General features: G+C 40.6%; 1 protein-coding gene across 3 annotated transcripts in view; it reads left to right on the forward strand.

The window, feature by feature from the left end:
- The window catches only part of LOC120723035 (PH and SEC7 domain-containing protein 1-like), a 94984-nt gene that overhangs the window by 5309 nt on the left and 68747 nt on the right, over window positions 1-20928 (forward strand). The window contains exon 1 of one of the 3 annotated variants that reach the window (XM_040014289.1): window positions 5047-10831. The exons of the other annotated variants lie outside the window; for them this stretch is intronic. The gene's annotated coding sequence lies outside the window, so the exon portion shown is untranslated. Of the gene's footprint in view, window positions 1-5046; window positions 10832-20928 lie in introns of those variants that run through there. 3 annotated transcript variants of the gene reach the window in all.

A 20928-nucleotide genomic window follows, 5' to 3' on the forward strand; every position in this document is an offset into this window, starting at 1 on the left:
ATAAAGACATAGACGATATCCTGATAAATACCATCTGTCTGCTTTGTTGAATCTGTAACTGCATGTGAAGGTCGATCTTATCTCTTAACAAAAACTCTAAAGTAACTACACCTTCAGTTATGATGCATATTTTCATGTAAATGTCTTCCAGCTGCAAAATTAGTTCAAACGAAGCCTTTAAAGTCACCAAATTTTGGCCTTGCTGTTGTGTTTTTTAGCAACTTATTACATTTTTTTGCACTTCATGGATAGAGACTGGTCAGTGCTCTGTGTACGGCTTATTTAGTGAGTCAAAAATGCACAGCAGTGGCAGTGGAGGTTAAAAGTTTAGTTTTTTTAGTGTTCATATTCATTGCTGCTATCTTGGATAGCTAACTCTGGCTATGTTGGACGGCTCCAACTTTCTGAGTAGGAAATCCAAGTTGAGGGGGTGTTCCATGAAAAATTTCCAACTGCGAACTGAGTTTTTGTGTAGGTGTCCTCAAGACCCTAATATCACTGAAAAGCACAGAGTTGCTGCTTTCAGGAACCTTTGGAATTGTGCGATTGCGATATTGGTTCAAGAGTTGCTCAATCATCCGGGTAAGGAAATGCCAAAACGTTGATTCTGTTCATCTGGACGTAGTCTTGATCAAAGACGTCAAGACTGAGGTCACATTACGTCAGCCATCCGAGTGATGAAACGTTTCTCCCACTGAAAACGCCACATCTAGATGAACACAATCAATTCTTGGGGGTTCAAGAGTTACGGTAGTTTGACTTAAAACTTTGAGCTAAAACAGTGGTCCCCAACCCCCGGGCCATGGACCGGTACTGGTCCGTGAGTTTTTTGGTACCGGGCCGTGAGAGTCGAGGCTCAGGTGTGAAATTTATGGTTTTCAGGGGGTTTATCGTTAACTGGGTCTTTTCCCATGTTGTAGTTGTGTGTCTTATTTTGAAAGAAACATTACCATTGCGACCAGAGAGCATTAAGAGGCAGAGAGGAGGATGTTACTCTCAATGTTGTTGGTGCATTTCAGGAGGACGCTGCTAATAAAGTTACACAATTACACAGTGAATTTGCGTTTATTATTATATTTACAAAATACCACAATTTTTGTCTTGGTCGTATCATTTTATTCTCTTGTATTTATCCGCCACACCTTAATGGCTGATCCGTGAAAATATTGTCGGACATTAAACTGGTCCGTGGTGCAAAAAAGGTTGGGGATCGCTGAGCTAAAACTATCTCTGTGGGTGTGGAAGTGCCAGAAACTGCAGTTCCTGTAATGGCCACTTGAGGCCAACTCCAAGACCAACGTGTGATGTCATGGTGGCCACGTCCATCTTTCATATACAGTCTCTGATTTCAGGCTGTATGAAGTAAAAATTTATTATTCTCAAATCCAGTAAAAGAAAAGAATTTTAATTACAAAGTAACTATAGAAGTCACATTTTTGACATTTTTCTAGCTGCTACAGCTGCATTTACAATTTCCTACATTCCTCGTACACATATGCACATTTTGAAAGGCCAAGAAACAAAATGATCCTGCTTGTTTATCAAATAAGTCACATTTGAGTAGCTGGAACCAGCAAATCGTGGACAATTTTTTGCTCACAAAACACTAAATCGATTTTAGAATTTCTTCTGAACAGAAAATTGTTGTAGTTTTGCAAAAGTCAAGCCAGAATAACTGTTCCGTAGTTATTTCTCTCTCTAGTTGATCAGCAAAGTCAATCTCATCCTGTTTGTTTTTCATTTCAAGCACAGAACATCAGACACACTCTGTGAAAAAGAGATGCAGGCAGGGATTCAGGCTATATTTATGGAACATGTTGTTCAGCGCGGCTCATATTTGCTGACAGTTAGCAAAAAATATAATTAATAACAGCTCGGTGCTTCGGTTAGTGGATAACAGGTTATATTGATGCCTCGGTGGCCTGTGTGTGAGCCACGATAACAAAGTGGTTAACGCTAACAATGTTTGTGTTCCCATCAGTTCTTATTGGAAGATTGAACTGGTCAGCCCTGTTGCTGTTCTCATGCTGTTAATGGTGCTGAGAAAATAGCATTAGGGACAAGAGCAGTCTTGAATTACAGTTTTTTCTCCTTCCCACGTCTGTTTTTATTTCTTCCTACACTCTCCCACTCCTTGCTCTCTTCAGCCCATGGTTACTAATGTGTCTTTTCTTTCTTTTCTTTCAACGAATGAGCAGTAAGTACGTCCACCCTTGAAGTAACTGTTATGAAGAGCCGTAAGGTGTATTTTCTACTCATAACAGGCCCAGGAATACGTTTTGGAGGTGTGGTACTAGTGGGAGTATTTCAGAGGCGACAGTGCTGGCAATGTAAGGGGCTTTTTAGCATTTGGATAGCAGCAGGCTTGTGTGATGATGGAGAGTATTAGCATTTTACATTCCTGCTGTGTTTCCCTGTAATGACTGGTCATGTGCTGCTCACCCCTCCAATCTCTATAGCTTTTTCTGGATGTTGGCTCCGGTGCAGATGGAGCGCTTTGCAGTGGCCTGGATCCTGTGTGATTAATGAAATGCAAATCTGTTGTAGAGTTGCTTTCGGCTTGTTACATGCTGAAACGCCTCCTTGTTTGTGTCATGCTGGCCACTAAGTAACGGTGCAATATGAGTGTGGGGATCATTCTTGGCTGTTTGGTCACATTTCACTGCCAGTAATTGATTTTTCCTGATGCTTGATAGCCCACAGCACCCTGCTAAAGTGTCCGGTGGCAAGTGATATTGCTGTTTATCTGATTCTAAGGGGCTTAATTGAGCAGTACAGTTGCATATATCACAAGCTCCGTTACACACTGTTTTGATTGTCGGTATACTCAAGTTTTTATAGTGCACTTGATTGTCAGGAATCTGTTTTACAAGGCTGCTTTTATTTTCTAGAAGATTTTATTTCCTGTACAGTGTACATAATGATTTCAGTAAATATTTTGCATAAAATGTAGCGAAGGGAGTTTTGCATTACGTGCATCACTTAAAGGCAAACAAACTGTGACTTGAATTTCCTGCAAATATTTATTATAATTACAGTTTTTATTTTTCAAGCAGTGTGAGAAACCTCTTAATTTCCCCATTGCATTTGGAGGATCCAGCACACACTCTGCTGTATCACCTGACTGCCCCTGGATGTGTTGGTGGAGCATTTAGAAACCTGGACATGTTGTATGTGTGTGCATTAATATTTGCATGAAAAACAACTTGTTGCACCTGTAGCAATGAGTCTTATCAGCATACACTCCAGTGAGATGTCTCCACACGCTTGAACATTTAGTTTCTTTGTTACTAAGACCAAGGTATCTGTGTTTGTGTTTGACTGCACGGTGCTGCAGCTGCGCAAAAGACAGATGCCTCACACGATCACTCAGAGACAGACCTGGCTACAAAGTGCACCTCCTACCTTCACAATGGTACACGATTGCCCCTCCCTGCAATTTTAGGGTGTTTTCACACCTACAGTTCGATTACTCTGGCACGAATCAGTTAATGAGTTTGTAAACTGTGGTTTAGTTTCTTTTCACACAGGGAAAAATCCAAGTGAACCAAAATATGTCACAACGGAGAATGTCACTTACCCCCAGATGTGTCCCAGGTGGGAGAAACAAAAACAAACAGAGAATTTCAGTTCATTTCACAGCTAGTTGCTAGCACGTGCATACCTTTGTACATCTATAGTAGCTTGCCACATTCCTGAATACAAACCATACACAGTGTACATCTGGTAGTTGGTTAAGATCAAGGTCACATTCATGCCATGAACAAGCTTCTCTGCAGTTAATAGACCTTTTGAAGGAGGTGGTTTCGGTGCGGTTGTTTTGGTCCACATCCGAGTGCGATTACTGCATTCACATCTACACAAATGAACCCCACTGGGGGAAAAACAAACCAGAGTTCAGTTTAAACAGACTAAACACAACAGGTGGAAAAACACCCTTAGACTGACTTACAGTTTACGTCTTGATGCATTCTCAATCATCCAGGAAGATAAATCTCATGACCATTTCCTGGTCATGAGAATTTGCATAATTATGATTAAGGAACTGACCTCCCAGCCCATTCTTCCTTCAGTGGGCTGGTTTCAGTCGTTATGCAAATGTACTGTTTATGAGACTGAAGAAGTCACTTGGATGAGTGACGAAACGTTTCTCCCACAAAACGCTACGTCCAGATGAACAGAATCAACTTTTGGAGACTTACAGTTTAGTTCAGCTCGTGCCAGTATGAACGAAAGAGACAGCCTTTGGTCCAGAAGTTCTCTCTGGAGTTCTAGAGATCATTAGTGGTTTCTGCTGTCTTTATTTCTGGACTTGGAGTTTCTGACCCAGTCCTCTTTCAGCTGTTGTGTAACTGCTGACTTTCCCTCACTCCCTACATGGCTACTGTATGGATTTCCAAGTCCACTAACACTTGGGTCTGTCGTTGCTTGCTATCTCCCACAGGAACCGACGCTTGCCTTTGAAAGACAGATAAAGTGAAAAACACTGAAACACTGGGTCTAATTCCTATGAGACAAACCTATGTCTATTTATTTGTTTTGTGCACACAGGTCTTTAGAATTCCAAAAATTGTACTTTTACAGTTGATTTCCTTGATCTTTACTCTAAGGAATCCACAGAGTAAAGGAGTCTGAGTATGAAGCCTACTCCAGGGTAGCTGGATGGGACGGAAGCTAAATCCATCTATTTATAAACAGTTTCATGGTCTAAAAAGAAATTCCCCCCCACGCACACAATAACTTGAAAGCATCTTTAAAACAGGGTTTAGAATGCAGTCCATTAACATTTGTCTAGGAAAGTCATTTGATTATTTAAGTTACAAGCCAACTGGAAGTCAGGTGTGTTACAGAGGGGGAGCTTGGATCTCTGCATGGCCGACAGTGAAGGATGATAATGAGCATGCTGTAGTCTAAGTATGTTAAATTAGCTCTGAGACAGACTCAGAGATGAGCATTAAAAGTGATGTATTGTTTGGATTAAGCAGCTTGCCTTAGTGTATGTTGTCTTGGTGATTTTCATTTCCTTTCATCATTTAATAAGCAGAAGAAGTCACAAATTTAACAGGTGCAAAGTATTTAAAATAGTCAGTCACGGTTTCCCAGAGCAGAAGAAGATGTCTTAAAACTGCATTACACTGCGAAAATAATAGGAAAGCAAATTCTGGAGTCAAGGACATCCAGTGTTGATCCTCTGCTTGTCACAACAAGGAGTTTATTTTTACAACCCCGTCGATCAATGAGTGCCGTTGTTCCCAAGATCACCCTCAAAGATCGTCACTGGCCGGTGGAGACAGTCGACATAATCTTTTAATTTGATTGTCCTTAACGTTATTTGTCTAAATTCGGACAGCGGTCAAACACGAGAGAGCTGTTGCTTTCCTGCAGGCTCGCCGCTTTTCAAAACTCTCATCCGCATCTGCCTCAGGAGTGCTGACGCTGCTGGAGGGCGAAAGCTGGCTTGGTGTTGGCTGGTGCAGTCTGCAGAGAGAGAAAGAGACATAGAGGGAAAGAGAGAGAGAGGATGAGGTGGGCTGGTGCTGATTTCTGCCTGTCATTTTCACCTGTGTCACCTCAGAGGAAACCAAGTGAAATCTCTAGATTTTCCAGAAGGAATAACACCATGATGTCAGAGGTACGTCACTTGCAAACATCTCCAAACTTTTTGAGGTATTAATACATTTAAGCTGCTTTAGCTCCAAGTTTGTCTTCTTAGAGGACTGGATTAGCCGGTATTGTTACTCAGAACCAGACATGATCCTTGTGCTTGGTGGAGGAGGATGCATGTTGACTGTGCTGACGTTTCATAGAGCTGTGGAGCTTTATCTACATAAACGATGAGTCTGCTTCGAGGGCTAAACTAGATGTCAAAGCATAAAATACCCCTGTGTTTAATGAAATTACAACAGGAGTGCTAGTTTTACAAGTTTTCTTCCCTTTTCATCGTTTCTGGCTGCTTTTCACTAGTTTTGCATTTGGCTAGGGTCAGTGTCACTACTGCTTGCGTGAAGTGATACCTGGACCCTGCTAAGGTTGCACAGGTAGTCCAACTTCTCCAGGATGCCATTGCCAGAAGGTTTGCTGTGTCTTCCTTTGTCCAAGGAGGAACAGGATGAGCACTGTCATAACTACAGAAGTGATGGGAATGTCTCTGTCCAAACAATCAGAAACATGACTTCATGAGGGTGGTTTGAGGACCCAACATCCTCTGCTGGGCCATGTGCTCACTGCCTGACACTGTGGAGCCTAACTGGCATTTGCCATAAAATACCAGAATTGGCAGGCCCACTACTGGTTTGGTGCTTTTCACAGATGAGAGCAGGTTCACCCTGAGGACATGTGACAGACTTGAAAGGGTCTGGAGAAGCCGTGGAGAACATTATTCTGCCTGTAACATTGTTCGGCATGACTGGTTTGGTGGTGGGCGAGTGACACAGACACAGTCCTCTACAGACAAGGCAATGACACCCTGACTGCCATTAGGTATTGCGATTAAATCCTTGGACCCAGTGTTGGACCTTGTGCTGGTGCAGTGGGCTCTGGGTTTGTCTTGGTGAACCACACTGCCCGTCTCATGTGGTGAGACTATGCAGGACGTTCCTGCAGGATGAAGAAATTGATGCCACTGAGTGATGTCCTGGTCCAGACCTGCGTTCCCCCAGAACACGATCTGTCGTCTCATTAGGAGCATGTCCCAATTCAGCCCTTTGTGGCTTGATACCCAGTCCAGTATAGACATCCAGCAGTGTTTATTTTTCTAAACAGTGTACTTTTGATATGTAGACACTAATAATATTTCACACTCCATCTCAGCTTAGAAACTTTTAAACTCACTTTGATGAGTTAAACTTTCATTTGAGCGTCTTTTGTGCTTACGAGCTGTCCAGAGGCCATCTGAGAAGACCGGAGAAGGACAAAGTCTTAGTTGAGAATGCCACAGTGTGTAAATCTGAAATGTTGTGGGTCAGTCGCACTGGCATTAAACATCACAGAGAGACAAACAGGTCAGATACAACTGCAAACATTATTCGCTTTTGAGTCTGAATCAAATATCATACAGTGTATGTTACGACTTTGATGTATTGACTGTCTGATGACGACCCGGCAGGATCAATGCTGTCGCTGTTAGTCGGGATAAAATTGATTCTCATGACCCAGAGCTGACTTGAATGACGTCGGGGATTGTGCATGATCATTTATTGTTAATTTAGCCCACCAAAAGTGTTCTCGTATTATATTTCCTTATTGTTGTAAAGTTAATCAATTTATCTAAAATTTTTGTAAGAAAATAAAGTGAATGTCACAATAAATGTCCACCCAGTGCAGCATGTTATTATATACTGTGTGTAAATTTAAGAACATCTGTTTGACCAGTTCCTGTTTTATTTTGTAATTCTTTGCATGTTGTTACACTGTTGTCATATATAATATTGTGCTGTGGACTCAACTCAGGAAGAGTTTTTGTACACATAACTAATTAACCATCATATGCAAATTTCTAAGTAAAGATTTAAAAGGTTTAAAGACCCACAAACATGATATCATCAAATGAGTCTCTGCAGATGGAAACGTGTTTTTTCTTGTACCTGTTACATGTGGAGGTGGCGAGTCTGGTTTCTGCTATACATGGAAAGCTCTCTGTGACATCTCACTTTGTGCTGATGGGAACGCTTTTTATGGCCCAGTGATATAATATTCAACAATAACTCGGTCTGCTTGTTAAAAAGCAGATTTTGCTCGTGGATTAGGTGTCTGATATTATTAAAGGAATGCACTTAAATGTTTGTATAGAAAGAGTCATGTTTGTGTGGGGAGGAAAAAAAGTGAAAAATGCTTTTTCTCTTAAATATTTCAGGGGAATGAGAGCGTACTTTTACCTGCTTTTATATCTCTGATGTGTTCAGCTCACATGAGAGGACTGATTTAAGAGCTCACGTGTCATTCAACTTCCTTCATGTCACATAAATTATTGAACATCTGTTATATAGTGTCAGCATCCAATAAGTCTTCTCCAGCAGCATCTGTTTTGTGGTCACTGAATTATTTAAAAGCTGCTGCAAAATAAAAGAAAATGCTGGTATTGCTGTATGTTCCAAATATACAAGCTGTTAGATAACATGACCCAGATTAGCTTAATATTAAGTATAAATGTGAATTTTTCAGCTTGTTATGAAGTAACTGTGGAGAAAATTAGATGAGTTGTACTGTCCTCATAGACTGTATATAAAAGTTGGAGGACAGTGCATTCTTTTTAATAGCCAGCAGGGGGCAGAACTCTTTTCTTGATGGGTTTATGGACTCAATTGCTATTTACACATCGTACTGAATAAAGCATGTTTATCTGTCCTTAATAGTCAGAAAGAAAGATAAACCAGTCAGTGTTCATATTTTAATCACCTATTGTTATCCAGTGAATGTGGAGTAATGGGGTATGCACAAAGGAAGAGATGTAGGGACCATAGATGTGGAAAATTAATGACATTTGGCAACTTTTAGCAACTAGAAGCAAAAGTGATCGTATGTGCCGCAAAATTAGGCCTGTCTCGAGGACTAACTTTTCTCAAATTTGAAGTAAAACATGAAGGACGCTGCTGGGTGGCATAATAGAACAAAACTAAACAACTAAAAGTAAAGAATCCAGCTAGTGAAGAGACAAATACTTAACTGAAAATTAGCTTTTATACACCCACCTTTACCTGACATATTTTATCTTAATAACCAAAGGCAGATGCACCAGATTTATATAACAAAACAAATGTCAGTTACTTACATAACTTTTCAGTATATTTATAACTTCCACTCATCTTCATAGTTTTCCTTATAACTGCTTTGCTCCTTTGCTCATACCGAGGCTGCTGGTTTGTAGCTGGCTCTAAACCCTGCTATAGCCTTAGCAACTTAGCTTTTTTAGCTTTTTATAAATCTCTCTGTTCAGCTGGGTGAGGGAGATGTCTAATTAGACTTATTGTTACAGTTGCCAGGAAAAGGTGTATTTCATTGAGGGGTTGTGCAAGTTGCTGGCAGTCACTGGTGTCATATTGGTTGCAAAGACGTAGACAATGCTGCACTTTCGAGCTTCACCACAGCTTGGAGGGTAAAGTGAGTGTTTGCAGACAGGTTGGCGTCTTCCATACAAACTATGGATGATGACAGCAATATGCTAGCAACCAAAGCAATTGCAGGGAGGATTTTGATGGAGCACCATGTGGTGTTAGCCAACAACTCTCACTGAACGGTCTCTAGGCCTGTGTAACTGAAGCCTCACCTGTTCACCTGATACTTTTCCTTTCATAAAGGTGGGTTAAAATTTGGTAGATGTATTTAAAGGAGGTTAAATATAAGTCAGTGCTCTCCTGCTGGTTTTTATATAGGATGCCTGAAGTGGGAATTAAAACTCCCTGTTGTCGCTCCTGATGTCTGCTCCTATGAGCAGAGCTGCACTTAGGCGCAGTCCTGTCTGTCTCACCTAAGGATAAGAAAAAAAGACTGTGCACAAGGACATACTGAAACGTGAATCCAACACCGACGTGTCTTAAACCTGCGTTTGTCCCTGAGACGTGACCTCGGTAAACAGTTTACATATGTTAATGGGCTAAGTCACTAGTTTCAGCTCATACTGAGTAAAATATTACATTAATTTTAGTCTTAATATGCTATTCTTAATTATTTGCACCTGCTTGGTAATTTTTTTTCTTATTTGTATTTAAGGTGTTTAGGGTAAGGAACTGTTATTGTGCTGCTAGAACCATCATTTCCCTAAGGGGACCTCCCCAAGGGCTTAATAAAGTTCAATTCTATTCTATTCTATTCTCTGCTATTCTTTATTAGAGTCACAAATGAGAATTATCCAAGATATGCTAATTGGTTTAAAAGCTTTTAGACAACCATCATGCCAAAATACGAAGATCTCAGCAGAAGACTTCATAACAGGATGTCTTTACCTGTGAGTGACATTCCAGCAGCTAGGTCCATCTTTTATATACAGTCTGTGGTGCCACTATATAATTACAGGTTAGCAGCAGAATAGTTTTATGTGAATAAAAGATGACAACGTTTGTTTTGAACAAAGGATTTTTAGAAATCTGGTCTCAAACTGAGGATTTTTAACATTTTAGGCAAATGCATTAACCACTACAGACACGTCCAGAAAAATGTACCACAGAAGCTGCTTTATATGTATAAAATGTATCTTTTCTCATTAGAATATATAAAACGCTTGTAGTCTCAAAATCAAAGGTGTTATACACGAGATATTTCCATCTTTTTGTAAATAATATCACTTTGATTTATCTTTAAAATGTTTTATCTTTGTCTAATGTTGTGACGTCAGTGGATCTTTTCCATTTACCACCATATTGTTTCAGAGGAGAGGTTCACACCTGCTCGTGATGTCACTACCCTGCAGAGGATACCGCATCCCCTTGCATCTTTTCAACCTCTTACATCTGCCACTTTTATTTTGAACTGCTTCCTACGTGGAGGTGGGGGTGGTTGTAGCAGTGCCTTTAAACACTTCACGCCCCCGCCGTCTTGCACGTTCCTCCTCGCAGCACCTCCCAAGCTCCATAAAAACACTCCACACTGACTCAGCATGTGTGTGACAGGCAGAGGGGCGGGAAAGGGGCAGGACTGTGGGTGTTTATGAGTGTGCTAATTGGCTGAGTGTGAGCATGTAGCTGGTTGTGCTGGTTGGACAGGTCTGCACTAACTGCTCAGCTGGAGAGAAGGAAGGAAGGAAGGAGGTGAAGAGGAGAGAGGAGAAAGGATGAGACGAGATAAACCATGTGGGAGGTGTAAATCCTGTATGGATGAAATGGCTGTGAGAGGAGGAGAGGTGAGTGTGAGATTGAGATGGAGGGGGGGAGGAGGACAGTGGAGAGGAGAGGCAAGATTTTGTGAGTTTGTGTAGTACAAATGTAGCTGTGAGTGTCTCAGGTTTCTGCTGACAGCGCAGGGTGATAAAGAGCCACTACTGAGGCAGCTGACAGCCCTGCACAATGATGCCGATAATACAGATGTGCATGTCATGCTGTAAGACTTGCAGACAGATGACTAATGCACGGGAAAAAGTGGCGCTCTACACTATATTGTGTGTGTTTGTGTGGGTGGATGAGAGGGTAAGTGTGAAACCATGAATGACATTACATGTGTGAGAAGAGGGACTGCATATTTTTGTATAATCAGTTTGTGTGGGCATGTCAATGCGTGCAGCCCCTCCTGGACTCGTGTATATCATTACTGAGCGGCTGTACTCTAAAGCATGGCGACCGTTCAGGGTAATTAGTTACTTATAAATCATATATTCACGATATAATCATTTTATAGCTGTAAAATTTTGAATGTGGTCAAGTGCACTTATCATTACACTGTTGTCAGTTTTTTAAAAGTTAATTAATACAAAATAAATTTAAATGTTGTCGAACATGGATAGAAGACCTAAATACTTAAAGAAGTAGTGACATTTTTAGACTGTTAAAGAGCCCTTCTCTGCTGTGCTTTGCTTTAACTTGCATCATAATGGATAAATATTTTTTAGTGTTGCAAATTAATATTATTAATATTGGAGAAACCCGAAGGTGTCGCCTCTCTCTGCTGCTCAAATCAGCATTATTAGCCATTTTCACACACGCACCATATCTCTGCAACTTTCTTTCCACCGAGGGATGTGGATATCCAGTGCATTAGCTGCTTTTTAGTCTGGCAGCTCCCAAGTGCAAGAGCTGCATTACACGTGCAGCTGTAAAGTGTGAAGTTGTAATTTCCCAGTTCCCAGATGGAGATTTCAATGGGAACGCCCCCTCAAGTCAGACTTTCCACACCAACCCAGACTTCATAATTCAAGATGGCAGCAGCACTTGTAAACATGAGCAAAACTGCAAAACTGTTGTGCATTTGTGACTCACAAAACAGGCCGGGCTCTATGAATGAAGGCGCTGCAGTGGTATTTTTAATGTAAAAAACCAAACAGGCGGGTTGTGTTGCAGCCAGTTGGGGCTGAGAAGAGAAATACTACTACTAGAACATAGCAGTCATCCATTATCTGACTTCAAACTTAAAAGGAATGCAGCGATGTCGAATTGCACCAAAGTGAGAATACGCTGCATTTACTGCCAGTGCGAGAAAAGCGAGATAGTCATGAAAAAGGGACTTTTCTCCATATTCATGTCAGAATGAAAACAGAGCTTTATAAAAAAAAAAAAAAGGGCAAAAATTATATTTTAAATAAGTTTAAAGTGAGTGACCTACAGGTCTCAAACTTCTGAGTTCTTCTGAGTGAGTGTTTTTTTATTATTTTATGCACACTTAGATCGAACAGATGAAAACTCATGTTCAGGGACAAACGTCTCTTACCCAGTACGCTTTCACACCTCCTTGAAAGTTAAAAGTCTCTCACTGTTTCATTCAGTTTGAACTGTTTACTTTTGGAAACAAGCGCCATCTACCCCAGTGCGTCTCCATAGCCTAGTGGTTAACATGTTTGCTTGGTAAATGAAAGGTCACTGATTTGATTTCAGCCAGAGACAAAAGTCAAACATGCAGAGGGATCTGCTGTGGAGAGCTAAAAAAAAAGTGATCGTCGTCTGATGGCGAAAAGCCCGACTCCAAATAAATGCTAATGTTGCCCCAGATGTGTGCACATTGTCCACTGTTCCTTCCTGTAGACATGAGACCTTTTTATTGTCTGGAGGTTTGCAGTCAAAGTTTGCTTTCATCTTAACCTCTCACTATGGATGTGCAGTCCTCCCAAGTCCGTTGGTTGGCATGGGTAGTTTTGGTTTATCTAGGAAAATGGTTTAAATCTCTTTGATATGAAAAAATGCTTTTGACCGAGCTGCTGCCCTCTCTAAAGTCTGGTACATTTAACCATTAGATGGAAAATGACTCCTCAGCAGGGCAGAGCGTGCAAGGTCGAACCCTGGCAAAATTGGCTTTGGATTAGCTTTGATGTGGGAGTTGTTTCGTGAGATTTCAAAGAAGTTGGTGGCTCGAAAATGCATCTGAAAACACATTTCATAAAAACCACAGTGAGCTCAGAGATGGGCACGACAGACATGACTGACTGAGGAGCAGCTTCAAACTGATGGGTCTGCGATCCCCACAGGCATGAAATTCTATTAATGCCCATAATGCTGTTTGGATCAATACATGACTGCTGCACTTTTAAACCACGCTGGCTTTGCAGATGCTAATACGGCTCTGATAGTCTCTAGGCAAAATATCTTGTCATAAATAGCCATGAATGTGGTAGATGGATCCATTTACTCTCTAATGTCTCTGGGAGGTTGTCTTGTAAAATTGCTCTAAAACATTTGCATGGATTAGTGTGAACTTTGCAGGTGTTTTTTCTGTTTCAAGGTGATTTTTAATCACTTCTGCAAGCCCATAAAGTTTCATTTACCGTTATTACTTTTGATACCAATGAACAAATCAAGGTGAGATAATCAAAAAGTTCAGAAACTGGTGACAGCACACAGTGGTTGTGTTAACCAAACATATGATGTTGCATGCGGTAACTGTTAGTGGAATAGTGATCTTGTTTAATCTATGCATGCAATCCATAGATTGCTTGCATAGATTGAATGCTGTTGTAGTGTAGCGTTGAGTTTGAATCCATGATCTGTCTGCTGGTTCTTTCTGAGTACTCCTGCTTCCTCCCACAGTCTAAAAGCTGAGGGTCGTTAGGTTAATTGGTGATTCTCTCTGTGTTAGCCATCCTCTTGCCCTATGACAAATGGGTTAGGCTCCAGCACCACTGCGATGTAAGAAGATGGATGGGTGTTGTCAGCTTACTCTAGCAAGCTTAGTTAGAAAGCTGAGTCCACACACTGTGCTGGTGCTCATTAATTCTAAAGAACAGATTCATCAAAGTATCAGACTTTTACTCATTAAACCGGCAATATTTTTTTTGTCAGAGAATTCTTTGAAAATGCTTTCAAAGCGCCACTAACACGTTAGCAAAGTCCAGTTCAATTACTGAAATTGGCAGAGATGAGGCCTAGCTGACATGTTGGTAAGTTAAGCTAAACGGGTTCATAGAAATAAACATCCATAGAAAACAAAACCAGGCTATAAAAATGTTTATTTTGCAGTGAGCTTGGGCATTTTGACAGTCACTGGGGGAGTCTGTGGGCACTGACTCAGGTGGCCACAAGAACAACTGCAGTTTTTCTACACTTGTGCATTTTTCCTTCATTTCTCTTACCTGAGAGGTTGCAGCAAATATGCAGCTATGAGACATGAGCAGGTGAACTCCATTTCTGTCACTGTTGCATAACGCAACATCGTACTTTCCTGCGATTCGAGGAAAGAACAGTTTGTTGTCTCGTTACTTGTTTAGTGTTTTGGTCTAAGTGTGGTTCTTCATTCACTGAGTCAAGGTAGTGAGTGGAGGAGTTGTAGCAGCAGCAAGGTCACGGCCAACGTGGTGCTGATTGAATGTCTCCCCCTTCTTTTCTTTGCCAATAAGCCTCTCTGCATCTCCTCATACGCACTGCTGCTGCCTCTGCATGAGTCAGAGGACCAATCAGCTTTTGTCTGAAAATGCCTTTGAAGGCACCGTGAGAAGGAAAGGAAGCGATCCGGCCTTGTATCGAGTGCAAACAACAAAGTCGTGCTTCAAAGAAAGCTCTGGCACAGCTTTCTTTCATTTTGGTTCATCCTCTTCAGTCGCTGCTTGGTTAATTATGATTCAGCAGAGTTCACAGGGTTTAAGCGACACGTTTGTGGTGTGACGGTGAGCTTTCAGCCATTTCTTGGGAATTTATAAGAGTAGGCAGTTCTGCCAGATACAGTACATGATGTAACATAATAGTACATGCGGATAAATCGATAGTCCATGAGTGAGAGAATGATAAGGGTGCTTCGCGTTGCAGTGTGAATGCCTCTGAATATCCCTCACCATCCATTAACTTAACACAAACCTCCAAATCTCCCCTCGGGTTTTTAATGTGCACAACCTGTCATGTTGCTGAAATCATAGCTGCTAGTGCACAGCGCCGGCAACAAGCAAGCTGAGAGCTAATATTAGCATCAGCTCCCCCATCATGTGCAGGGAGCTAATATTAGAGCTGCACTCTTTGGCTTGGGTTTAATTACCTGTGTGATTTGACTCATGAAAGCCTGGTCCAAGGACCCAGAGGAGTTTATCCATGTGTGTGTGTGTGTCCCTTGTGTCAGCATTATAACCCACAGGAACAACAAGAAGATGAGTCATTTTTATTGAGCGGCTGTGGCTTTCTGTTTATTGAGGTTTGATCAAAGGTGCGCCATCCTTCAGGCTCCCCATCGAGTCTGTCGCTATTTTTAAAACCAAAGAATATAAACAGCCTTCGCCAAACAAGTATTGAAAAAAAAAGAGTATGACAGTGAATAAAAGCTGACATCAAAAATACACTCAAAGATTTTCGGTAGAGATGGATAGATATGTCTGTGATTTGCTGAATTCTTTGCATTCTTTTTGCTGCCGTTGTTGTTTTCAGTATTTACTGGTAGTTATTTTGTGACCTACCTGTTACTCTACCTGTGAAAAGCAATTCAAAGTATGCTAATATTTTTATTTATTTGTATTTTAAGCACAGTCCAATCAAGCAGCAACCACTAATGAAGGCTTAAGGTCAAGTTTATTTTTTATAGCACATTTCCAACAGCTCATCCTGCACATATAGTCACAGGTTTAATCAGGGGCCTTATCACACGTACAGCTTTTAAACTGTAAATATTGTTTATGAACTTAACCAGCTGTTTCTGAAAAGGTACAGCTGAAGCATCGACATCATAAACTTTAAATGTAATGTGCTGTCTTCGGCCACTTTGTTCCATACAACTGCTTTTTAACAAAAAGCAGCAACTCAGTGTGTTTGAGCAAGTAGACGTGACTGATATGATCTGACGTTCAAACTGAGCATCAGAATGGGGAATAAAGGTGATTTAAGTGACTTTGAACGTAGCGTGGCTATTAGTGCCAGCTGGGCTGGTCTGAGTATTTCTCAGTATCACTCTGAGGAGAATTTGAGCTGATAGGAAGGGAAGACTATCTCACTAAACGCTCGCTACAGTCAGGGTATGCAGAAGAGCATCTATGAATGTACAACACATCCAGCCTTGAAGCAGATGGACGGCAGCAGAATCAAAACACATTGTCTCAAAATTACCAGTTAACAATATAAATGTGAGGCTACACGTCCACTTATCAACAAAAGTCCTTATTATGAACACAAAGCAAAAATGGAAAATCAGTCTATTAACCCTTTAAAGCCGGTCGGAGTGGCCACGCTCCGTTTTGCGTAACTATTTCTAAATGCGGGTAGCTCTGCAACCACATAAGCTAGCGCAATAAATTGTTTTGCATATGAAACCGGAGGAGTTGTACTTACATCTTATGCCATCAGCTTGTCACAGTTTCCTTCCACATAAAGCTTTGCAAAAACTGCATAAAAAGCACTTGCAGCAACAAAAACATAATATTCCAGAAACACACTTTGCCGATCCGATCAGCTGTTCGTAACACTTCCTACATCCATCAGCGTGAACTTTCACATGTCCGCCATGTCCTGCCCGAAACCGGAAGTGACGTCATTTTGCGGAAATGTAGTTTTTTACCATCAGGGCCTTATGAGCCTATACTTGTGTTTTTAAAAGTTATGTTTGACTTTATGACTTTCTGTGTTGTTTCTGGGATGCTTAGGACTCATATTGCACTGCTGGAAATAGTTTATTTTGATGCAGTGCAATATGAGTTCTTTTTGCAAATTTGCATTATAATATTTATTTTCGTTTTTCCTGCAGTATATAAAAATTAGTGTATTTCAAAAATAAAACTATGAAGACACTCAAAATAAATTTCCTGTGCTGGGAAACTATTTTGTGCAACTTTTTTGTATTTACAGTTTTGAGGGATAAGCCTCTTAAATTTCACTAACTAGATATGTTAAAAAAACAAAAATGATTTTAAATTTTTTTGTAGTTTATTGCACTTTTTTTGCTATTTATGTAATTACTATGCACTTAATGCAGACATATTATTAAAATTTGGGCTATAATGGTTGTATTGATGTATAGCAACTTGAAATGCTCCCAAAAATGGCCCTACAGCATGTAAAAATATAATATAAGCTCTGGCGGACTTGGCTCTATGGTAGGTCTTAAAGGGTTAAGACTTTAAAGTGGTGATTGTACTTTGGAAACATGTACAGGAAGAAACGGAGGCGGTGCTGCAAGCCTGACTGTTCATCACTGTCTTTATCAGCTGCTGAAGTTCAGGCTCTGGCTGCCGGGCTGGGGTCAGCACACGCTCAGCTTTATCATCACTCTGGGGTCTTGGCTAGCTTAGCGTTAGCATGCCCCCTGGGCAGGTGCTTACAAAGAGCCAAAGTTGTCTCACTCCACCATTTTCCTCCTCCTTACATACAAACTGAAATCAGCTGATTGTGGCGCAGATGTGCTGGAAGAAAAAGGCGTGTTTGTCTGACATTGTTATTTATTTGTATCATAACTAAAGAACAAGTAACTACATAATAGTAGTCATGCACTGCATTACTTTACACCCAACGTTACACTGTTACACCCAACACTGGTTACAAAGATTTAATCAACTAATTAATGTTCTCAGATGACCTCCACAGTCACCAGATCTCAATGCAGTAGAGCGCCTTTGGGAGGTGGAACAGGAGATTTGCTTGTTGTACAGCTGACAAATCTGCAGCAGCTGTTTAGCCGTATATTTACAAAGAGTTAGGACGAAAGGCGGCCACACCTGTAACCTGCAAGGTTTGCAAACTGTCCGCTGTGTCCAAACACTTTTTCATTGAACAGCGTACACCCTCAGTTTTTTAAAACCTAGCTATCTGCTTCACATGAATAGTGATACTACCATATTAAAACTGATATAGTTAGCTAAAAGTGAATCAGCCAAGTGACATATCTACTAAAGATAAACCGTAAAATGGGATGAATAATGCTAGGCTAAATTTTTTAGAAAATCAGAATGTAGCTAAAAATGACTTTTTCATTTGGATAAGTGGAAATAGCTTGATAGTCATAATAATAATAGCTTGAGATATTTAGCCAAAAAGTAGAAAATGGCAAACATCAGGGACATGTTTGGACAGACTCACTCCGATCGCACATTCAGGCGTCCTGCAAGAACTCTCATCGCTTGGTCTAATATTTTTGGCTTTATCATAGTGCAATGTGTGACACTGACATGACTACAGCTAATGCTAAAAATGTAACAATAAGAAACGTTTGTCAAAATGTTTTATTTCAGTCCACATTTTGAATCTCAAATATGTTTTAAGGTGTAAAAGTGATTCCCTATACATGCAAATAATAAAAATTGGTCTTAATTATTTAAAACAGGCTTGCTGCACATTTGCATTCTTCTGCATTTCAAAATAATTGTAGTGGTAAATAGATTAAAAATCATTTTAAATAGTGTGTTCCTAGTACACAATCTAAAAGTAAAACATGTCTCTATTGACCAAAACAAAATCAGATTTCTCTGTTTTGCTTTTTAGCCAAACTGTCAGTAACGATGACTCAGCCAGTTAAAATTGCTGTGCATGCTGCATGTCCAGACACGCCTGCAAAATGCACACCTGAGCTTGTATTTGGGCTTAAAATGTTTTAACATTGTGGGTAGAAAAAAAAATTAGATTAATATCAATCTAAATTTAGCCAGTACCAAATGCAGTAGCTTGAGATTTTGCTGGGACACAGCTGATTCCCAACCTAAATGCATTCCAGTAACAGACAAAGCAATGGTTAAGTCTGAATTGCTGAAATAGCTACTGGATAAAAAAGTTTGGCTATAAAAGTAATTAGTAAAACTAAATTGTGGAACAAATCTCATGTGACTGTTGAAGACGTCAGAAACCTTTAGATGTAAAAGCTTAAAAATAAAAATGATGTAGTTTATCGAATAGTTTCTGATGCAAATAATCTGCAAATAAACAACACAGTACTTTGCCCCAAGCACTCGTCCTACAAACCTCTTAGCTATGAAGCAAAAACCCCACTTAGTGCATCCACACGTACTCTCTGGGTGCAATCAGTTGGCCAGTGAAACTTACCCCTCAGTGATGCTGCCAGCTTTTCCATTTTTAGCTTGTGGTTGATGGATGGTTTCTTGTCAAGCTAGATGAGTTTTTATCAGAAGTTTAACCAATCGATGCATGAAATCTGTTTTTTTTTTTACATGCTAATCTAGAAGTTGAAATGATAGGAAACATGCAAAGCAAATAAGACTGAGTGTGGCAGGAGCTGGTAAATGGATTGTTCCTCTTGTAACTTCTGGCACAGCAGTGGCGCTCCCACCAGACTTCATGCCAAATTGTCCAGAATTACTGGCAAGCTGGACAGCTGAAAGGAACCGGAGCACTCGAGAACAGCACTGCTGCATCCAGGATTTAACATTACAGTCTGGATACAGGAAGATCTGTAATAACTCCACCACTGTTTACTGTGTAGTATTTATTTCTTCTTATCTCAACATTAAAATTGGGAAGTCACATTTTTTTCACACATCTTTTTTATTGTTGTTTTTTATGGTTGCATCTTAAAAACAATGCCTTATGCACTACTTTTGACACATTTCACCGAAATTAAGACTCCAACTTGAAATTACCAATTACAAAACAACAGAACCACAGGGAAACATTACATTTCCCACATGTGTAGCTTACAAGTTGTTAAAGATTTTGATGCTGGCATCCAGACACGGTTGGTTAAGCGTAGGTTAAAGCTGCTTTTTGGGACTCATGAATGATGCGGTGTTTGTAATTAGGTTCAGCTGTAATGTTCCTATATGATTGTGTCACTGTGATTGTGGAAGGTTTTATTAAAGTAAATCTCCACTAGCTATCTGTATGACTAGATGCCAGCAGGAGTTGGTGGGGAAAGTAGCCAAGCAGTGTTTGTCTTTGTGTTTTCTGGCAGAAGAAAAGTGGGGTTGTGTTACATCAGCAGTTGTGTTACTGCTTTTAACTCCGGCCTTCCTGTAACTCTACACTCCCATCACTCTGGTTTGCTGCCAGCAGAGCTCTCTCCTTCACTTACACGACTCCCTCCTCCTTCTGTCTTTTATCTATTTATCTATCTCTTGTGGTCTTTCTCTCATCGCCCGACTTCATCTCTCTCGCTCCCATCAGCTCCCGCCTCAGTCAGCTGACGAATAACTGGATGAAAGAGGTCCAAATTAAGTTCATGCTCATCTGCGCTCTCTCTGAATCAATACTGACTGGCATACTTCAACCTCTTCGTGATGACAAATCATAAGCACAGATGATCTCTGAGGATCTGTGCCTCAAACGGATATTTACATTAAAAAAGAGCTCAGCATTTTTATGTGTTAGTTACTGAAAATCTGTTTAATGAGGTTTAGGATAGTTGTCCGCCACACTGATGTGATACAGCTACTGGTTTCTCGGGAGCAGTAATTTCCAGCTGGTTGTCAGTGGTTCCTGCAGGTTGCTGACTCTCATTATGTGAACTGTCATAGGAATTGCTTTGTTTGCAATTGATTGCAATTTTTCGTGTTTAAGTTCTAGAGACCAAAGCAGGCAGGCTGAGGTTTTTGCCAACTGGTTGGAGAATACACATTTTGCCAGGGGCTCACTGAGCAATCTGTAGGTGTGAGTGACTGAGACTTTAGGAATTATTTTCCCAACAACTGCCATCAGCCTGTGGCAACCACTTGCAACCAATTGTCCAAAACAAATTTCCCCCATGACTGGTGGTTGCCAGATGGTTGCAGACCAGTCTCTAGGCTTTAGCCCTCAAGGATAAGGTTCTTCCACCTTAGGCTACGTCCACACTAGCCCGGATAGATTTGAAAATGGCGTTTTCATCTGAAAACACTCCGCGTCCACACTAACGTTTTCAGTCGTATTCACAGAGTTGTGTGTCCACATTGAAACTTTTTCCTTCGGGGAA

This window comes from Simochromis diagramma, unplaced genomic scaffold (assembly GCF_900408965.1).
Source record: "Simochromis diagramma unplaced genomic scaffold, fSimDia1.1 OVJJ01000669.1, whole genome shotgun sequence".
Lineage (NCBI taxonomy): Eukaryota > Metazoa > Chordata > Actinopteri > Cichliformes > Cichlidae > Simochromis > Simochromis diagramma.